This window comes from Schistocerca cancellata, chromosome 1, assembly GCF_023864275.1.
Source record: "Schistocerca cancellata isolate TAMUIC-IGC-003103 chromosome 1, iqSchCanc2.1, whole genome shotgun sequence".
Lineage (NCBI taxonomy): Eukaryota > Metazoa > Arthropoda > Insecta > Orthoptera > Acrididae > Schistocerca > Schistocerca cancellata.
In genome coordinates, this window is record NC_064626.1 from 97,004,922 (window position 1) to 97,012,029 (window position 7,108).

Genomic DNA, 7,108 nt, shown 5'->3' on the forward strand with positions numbered 1-7,108 from the left:
GAAGCGGATAATCATAGCCTTGCAATGCGCCAGACAACACGCCGAACACATCCTTTAGCATTTATGTACTACCAATAGTATTCGCCTTGTTCTGTACAAAATGCTACAAAGCTTGTGAATTAATAAAGCGATGCTTAAATGAAAGCCACAGTTCTTCTTCCCACGTAACTCTCTATACGTTTTGTATGTTACATGATCTCCTTTCAGTTTCAAAAATTACGAGTTGTATCCAGAATGGTGGCTACCAAAATCGCCACCACGTTGGTAACATAGCCTCCCAGTTTTTCCCCCTGTCCTATCTCATACTATTTGACTTTAAATTTCTGTTTATCCATCTGGTTTTTTCTAGAAAGGCCGTTCCACAGATATGGACTCCTTTGTAGTATACACACCATTTACATATAGTAATACAGGCAAACAAGATATGTAAATACAGTGACCGTTTATTAGACAATCAACCAGTGTTTGTGTACCAATATAAGAACAAAAGTACACTCTGAATAAAATGACAGCTGTGTATGACCCGTCTCATACACCTATTGACGTCCATACATTTGGCAGGAAGGTGTCCATATTGATATGTACAGACAAACAACGCTGGAATTAGCATCTGAATACTCGTGCATTTATTTGCATCATTCAAGTGTTGTGAAACTGTGTGACCCACACAGTGCATTATTGATTGTCACAGCCAAGATGTGTCGCTGATGGCCACATGTCACAGCACTATTCTCTGATTAAGCTGGATGTGTGTGAACATATTGTACATAGTGTGCTGGTTGTGTGGACCACGTGCTGTCTTGGCTTTGCTCGATCTTTCTTGGAAGTATCCAGAACAGCGCGATTTTCAACAAGTATTGCGCTGTAGCAGTTTTTGATCGGCAGAACTTTCTTCAATTCAGCAAATCTGTGGTGTCAGTACTGTTTACCTTTCGCTATTTGTTCGTCTAGTGGCTGTTTCCACAAAAAGAGAAAGTCTAGTGATCTATAGTAGCAAGCCTTTATAAAATGAATGGGAATGACAGAAGGGAGAGATGGCGATTCTCAGTATATAATATGCAGTCACATGAGGAAATCTGCTATGAAACAGCATTACAATACCATGCAAAAAGAAAATAAAAATTTAGTTGACAATGAAAGAGCAAAAAATTACATTGATCAACAGATGAGATTCATTGCTCTGTACATCAAGAAGCAATTTGCTAATTTTCTAAATTTGCAGGCTTGACGCACGTGAAGAAATTGGTGATATGAATTGTAAAATTTCTGAAGTCGCAAGCATTATCCCACTACCACCTGCAACAGTCGTCGATGGAACTGAAAGAAGGGGCTGCATACTTCAAAGGGCATTGGTTAATTCAAGGAGCGTGGTTGGAACGATTTTTCGATTTAAATTTCTCTACTGTTGAATTTACGAAGGAACAAGGAGTGCAGTAACATCTGGAATGGATTGGAGACCTCGCATTTTATATGCATTTGACTGCACACTGCCCACAATACAGTGTGAGAAATGGCTTCTTTCTGATTTTATGGGGATGCGTTTAAAAGAAAATCGCATTTTACAAGGAACACTTTCTGACAAACACAGTCCAATTCCCTAAGCCGACTTAAAGAAAATGCGAGGTTTGAAGAATTGATTGTGGCTGGAAAGAATTACAAGGATAGTTCCCTAAATGTTTTGAGAATACTGGCAATCTTACATCTGTTTTACAGTTGTTTCCGAGACCATTTGCTGTTCCAGTCATAAACACCCCTGTGCATGTGCAGATGCAACTGACTGCAAAGTAATTTCCATTTTAAAGGCAAATCCCTTTATCGCTAAAACTGTGTAGCATATCTACACTGCTTTCCGCAGGTACAGTTTTCATGTCTGCACAATGAAGTTGCAAAAGAGCTGCAATATTTCAACCGATATATATATATATATATATATATATATATATATATATATATATATATATATATATATATATATGTGTGTGTGTGTGTGTGTGTGTGTGTGTGTGTGTGTGTGTGTGTGTGTGTGTGTGTGTGTAAGACTTGTTTTCGATTATGAAACTAAATAAGTCATGATTATGAGACAATCTGAGTGCAAAAATATGAAATTGTACACATCTCTCTGTATGTCGACAGTTTGTACCAGAAAAAAATATATTACATCTCCAGTGCGCAAAAATAATTAAATAATACTGAAAATCTGTTTGGTTCTTGATCTATGTTGTTGAGAAGTGTGAAATATAAAACCAAGTCATACACAATGTGACTGTGTTGCCTTTTATATACAGCCTATTCACAGTTTCCCTCTCCTCCCTCCCCCCCCCCCCTCAAGCAAGCATGGAGCGGCAGTGGGGCAAACGTGCCAGTCAGGCTGTGTGCTATGGCACTTATGCTGTAGCACAACTCATGAGCCAAATTCTTGACCACCCTGACGTAGTGTGAATACACCGCAATTTGATGACTATGTTGTCTGTCATTTTGTTCAATTCCATTGATGTCCATAGTCAATCGACCCTAAAGTAACATAGGTCATAATATCAATTCACTCTTGACGAAAGAAAGGGAGCAGAATACTAAAACATTCCACAATGCTTAAAAATGGAGGCTTTCACATGTGATGTCACTAGAATAGAATGGGATAGATGGGATGTCAAGGTCTATGTTTCTTGGAAACTAAGTTTTGACCTGATATTGCTGGGAGGGATGGTGCCTTGTTCATACATCTCACTATAGTAGAGTTCATGTTTTTGTGTCTTTATAGTCTTTATTTTATTATTTTGCTTTATTATCATGATAAAATGCAAATGTTCTTGTGCAAAAGGGGAAAAAGGGGAAAAAGTTTAGGTTTCACAGCACCTGGACAGAGAAAAATCATACGTGCTGTGTCAGAATAATAACCAAGTATTTATGTTTAAAATCTATTCCTGACTGCAGACGCTACTTCATGCATTGAGTACCTTAGGTAACATCCTAACAGCGGTCATCAGTCACGCCATGCATTGCTAACACGCTAATCCTAGCATCCGCCAACACTTCATGAGGTGAACAAGAAAAAAATGCTTAAGGGGAGCCAGAATGTTCTATCTCCTCCACGTTAATTTCAGCAAATATAAACATTTTTTCCTTAAACTTTAAACATATGGCTCTGAAATTTGGACAATATTTTCAATGAGTATTTCTGTACAAAGTTGTAATGCCATGTTACGAAATATTTATTGATTTTTGTTTTACAATTTTTTTAAATATTGCCAATTTTTTCTCTAAAATATTGCAATTTTTCTTCTTTAACTCCTTAAATATACAATATTTTTTTACATTTGTTATGACAATGAAGGAAATGAAATAAACAATACAGTCTATAATTTTGATTCATCTACTGTTGGTAGTTTTCGAGAAAATCTTCCTTAAATACGAAAATTTGAATCTTGTGGGAAGTGGCTTCCAAAGTTTTTTTAATACATTCCCACTCCATGTGATGGATCATCAGCATCCTCTTCTTTTCCTGGTGTTAGTTTTCTTTTCACAGGTCTCTTCTTCGCTTTTGCTGCATGTTGTAGAATTTTGTCTCTTCTTGCTGTACCTCTTAGTCTTTCTTCATCAATTATGCGCAGTGTGAAAATGGTGTTGTGCCCTGGTTGGAAACCGAAACCTTTCGACATATCACATTTTATAATGTCTCCAGCATCGTATGTTGCAATTGCATCATACACTACAAAGTGCAATGTTTTTATCTGCACAAACACAATTTTTGGAATCACAACCCAAATTAAATCGTTCACACTTCCATTGGGATTTTGTGTTTTCCCATGTAGGCACTTTTGCAATAAATTTGGCACTGATAAATCTCTGAATATGGTCTTAATTATATCAATTACAGCATTTGGCAAAATGTTTTTATTGTCATAATTCTTTCCTGCCCCCCTACAAACCATGGACCTTGCCATTGGTGGGGAGGCTTTCTTGCCTCAGCGATGCAGATAGCTGTACCATAGGTACAACCGCAACAGAGGGGTATCTGTTGACAGGCCAGACAAAGGTGTATTTCCTGAAGAGAGGCAACAGTCTTTTCAGCAGTTGCAGGGGCAATGGTCTGGATGATTGACTGATCTGGCCTTGTGACATTAACCGAAGCAGCATTGCTCTGCTGGTACTGTGAATGGCAGAAAGCAAGGGGAAACTACAGCTTAAATTATTTCCTAGGGCATGCAGCTTTACTGTGTGGTTAAATTATGGAGGTGTTCTCTTGGGTCAAATATTCCAGTGGTAAAACACACCAGTCGTGGACTACTCAGGAGGACGTCGTTATCAGGAGAAACAAACCTGGTGTTCTAGGGATTGGAGTGTGGAATGTCAGATCCCTTATCGGTTAGGTAAGTTAGAAAATTAAAAAAGGGAAACGGATAGGTTAAAGTTAGATATAGTGAGAATTAGTGAAGTTCGGTGACAGAAGGAACAAGACTTCTGGTCAGGTGAATACAGGGTTATAAATACAAAATCAAATAGGGATAACTTCTGCAAACTAGATTTAAAAATGAATAAAAAATAGGAATGCACGTAAGCTACTACAAACAGCATAGTGACCACATTATTGTAGCCAAGACAGCCATGAAGCCCACGCCTACCACAGTAGTACAAGTTTATATGCCAACTAGCTCTGCAGACGACAAAGAGATTGAAGAAATGTACGATGAGATAACAAAATTATTCAGATAGTGAAGGAAGACGACTGGAATTCTATAGTAGGTAAAGGAAGAGAAGGAAAGTTAGTAGGTGAATATGGAATAGTGGTAAGGAATGAATGAGGAAGCCACCTGGTAGAATTTTGCACAGCGAATAACTTAACCAACTTATTTTAAGAATCATGAAAGAAGGTTGTATACGTGGAAGATGCCTCAGGTCACTGGAAGATTTCAGATAGATTATATAAAAGTAAGACAAAGATTTTTAAATTGTAAGACATTTCCAGGGGCAGGTGTGGACTCTGGCCCAATCTATTGGTTATGAGCTGTAGATTAAAACTGAAGAAACTGCAAGAAGGTGGGAATTTAAAGAGATGGGACCTGGATAAACTGAAAGAACCAGATGTTGTAGAGAGTTTCAGGGAGAGCGTTAGGGAATGATTGACAAGAACGGGGAAAGCAATACAGTAGAAGAGGAATGGGTAGCTTTGAGAGATGAAATACGGAAGGCAGCAGAGGACCAAGTAGGTAAAAAGATGAGGGCTAGTAGAAATCCTTGGATAACAGAAGAGCTATTGAATTTAATGCTGAAAGGGGAAAATATAAAAATGCAGTAAATGAAGCAGGAAAAAAATGAATACAAACGTCTCAAAAATGAGATCGATAGGAAGCACAAAATGGCTAAGCAGGGATGGCTAGAGGACAAATGTAAGGATATAGAGGCATTTATCACTAGGGGTAAGAGAGATACTGCCTACAGGAAAATTAAAGAGACCTTTGGATAAAAGAGATGCTTGGATGGGAAACTAGTTACAAGCAAAGAAGGGAAAGCAGACAGGTGGAAGGATATAAGGGCGATGTTCTTGAGGGCAATGTTATGGAAATGGAAGAGGATGTAGATAAAGGTGAAATGGGAGATATGATACTGCATGAAGAATTTGACAGAGCACTGAAAGACCTAAGTCGAGAAAAGGTCCAAGGAGTAGACAACATTCCATTAGAACTACTAATAGCTTTGGGAGAGCCAGCCATGACAAAACTCTACCACCTGGTGAGCAATATATATGAGACAGGTGAAATATACTCAGACTTCAAGAAGAATATCAAATTCCAAACTCAAGGATAGCAGGTGTTGACAGGTGTGAAAATTACCGAACTATCAGTTTAATAGATCATGGCTGCAAAATACTAACACAAATTCCTTACAGCAGAATGAAAACTGACAGAAGCCGACGTCGGGGAAGATCAGTTTTTGATTATGTAGGAATGTTGGAAGATGTGAGGCAATACTGACCCTTCGAATTATCATAGAAGATAGATTAAAGAAAGGCAAACATGCGTTTGTAGCATGTGTAGACGTAGAGAAAGCTTTTGGCAACGCTGACTGGAATACTCTCTTTCAAATTCTGTGGGTGGCAGGGGTAAAATACAGGGAGTGAAAGGCTTTTTACAGAAACCATATGGCAGTTATAAGAGTTGAGTGGCATGAAAGGGAAGCAGTAGTTGGGAAGGGAGTGAGACAAGGTTGTAGCCTATCCCTGTGTTACCCATTCTGTATGTTGAGCAAGCAGTAAACGAAACAAAAAAAAATTGGAGTAGGAATTAAACTCCATGTATAAGAAATAAAAACTTTGAGGTTTGCCGATGACATTTTAATTCTGTCAGAGATAGCAAAGGACCTGGAAGAGCAGTTGAACGGAAAGGACAGTGTCTTGAAGGGAGTATATAAAATGAATATCAACAAAAGCAAGACGAGGATAATGGAATGTAGTCAAATTAAATCAGGTGATGGTGAGGGAATTAGGTCAGGAAATGGGACACGTAAAGTAGTAAATAAATTTTGCTGTTTGGGAAGTAAAATAACTGATGATGGTCGAAGTAGAGAGGATATAAAACTGGCAAGGGCAAGGAAAGCATTTCTGAAGAAGAGAAATTTGTTAATATACTTAAGCTTAAGTGTCAGGAAGTCTTTTCTGAAAGTATTTGCATGGAGTGTAGCCACGTATGGAAGTGAAATATGGACAATAAATAGTTTAGACAAGAAGGGATTAGAAGCTTTCGAAATGTGGTGCTACAAGCGAATGTTGACGGTTAGATGGGTAGATCATGTAAGTAATGAGGTGGTAATGAACAAAATTGGGGAGAAGAGGAATTTCTGGCACAACTTGCCTAGAAGAAGGGATCTGTTGGTAGGACACTTTCGGAGGCATCAAGGAATCGCCGATTTAGTATTGGAGGGCAGTGTGGAGGGTAAAAATCGTAGAGGGAAACCAAGAGATTCAGAAGGATGTAGGTTGCAGTAGTTACTTGGAGATGAAGAAGATTGCACAGGATAGAGTAGCATGGTGAACTGCATCAAACCAGTCTCTGGACTGAAGACCACGACAACAACATTCCTTTCCTGACTGATACACACACCATGGGTCATCACC